Below are 1081 nucleotides of genomic sequence, written 5' to 3'. Positions count from 1 at the left end.
CAGCGCTTTCCGCACCCGACGGCGGGTCTGGCATGGACTCACCTCAATCTGGGCAGGACCTGTGTCTCTACGGCCGCCACTACATCATCTGCGACTGTGATCCCTTACTAAGGTATCATGGGAAACTCCTTCCTTCTTCTTAGTATTTACGTTTCATTATGAGCAACACTTGTTTCCCAAGGGAAATCCCAGTATTTTCGGAATATATATAATTTTTAAAACTTTTTGAGAAAGCCATTTTTATCAAAAATCTTCTTTGGCAGAACTTCCTGCTGAGCGAGGAACAGAGTTGGAGAAACCCTCCCAATTCCCTTTGATCCGTACAACGTCCTTAGGAAGTCCCGGGCAGAATCCCCTTCCCGCTGGTCTGACCTGCGCCCTCTTCGGCTCCTCTGGCGCCTTCGGGGCTGAGGGCCTCGTTCTGAAGTAAGTGCTACCCTGGGCGTTCGCACTGCCTTCATCCGCCTCGTACTTGCAAGGCTTGTGGTTCATCTCTCAGTTTGTTTTCCCCTTTCCCAGCATGTAGAATATTCACCATGATGAAACGATCTCGCTTTTCTCGGTTTACTGACTTGCCGACACTAAGTTCTCCACCCGAAGGTTTGATGCCAATGGTCGAGGAGCCCGAGGGAGGGGCGCCCCGCCGCCAGCCCCCGTGGTGCTGTACCGACGGAGGACAAGACGGTGGAGCTGCGCCGCCCGTCGCACCTCGACCACACCGAGATCAAGAAGTTCAGCCCCGTCACCCTCAGACCCGTCAGAGTGCAAAGTATGACACGAGGAAGGGTAAGCATGTGCGTGTTTGGCCCTAGTACAGACTACAGATCAAAAGGAGACGCAACGCATCGATAATTTCTCTAAATTTGGCCAATTGCAGTTTAATTTTCCTTTTTCTATAAAATAAAGAGTAATTTTGAAAGAAAATGTGCTTTTTGTGAAAACGATAAATAATAGTTAATTAAGATAGATGAAAATACAGGTCGTTAAGGAGCAACAACTTCCATGCGTTTTGATGCCCAAAACAAGGGAGCAAATGTTGTAAGGACGATTAATGGCTGTACTTGAAGCCCAAAAACCAAAA

The sequence above is a fragment of the Penaeus monodon genome, chromosome 23, assembly GCF_015228065.2.
Source record: "Penaeus monodon isolate SGIC_2016 chromosome 23, NSTDA_Pmon_1, whole genome shotgun sequence".
NCBI classification, from domain to species: Eukaryota; Metazoa; Arthropoda; class Malacostraca; order Decapoda; family Penaeidae; genus Penaeus; species Penaeus monodon.
Note: the sequence above shows the minus strand (reverse complement) of the source record.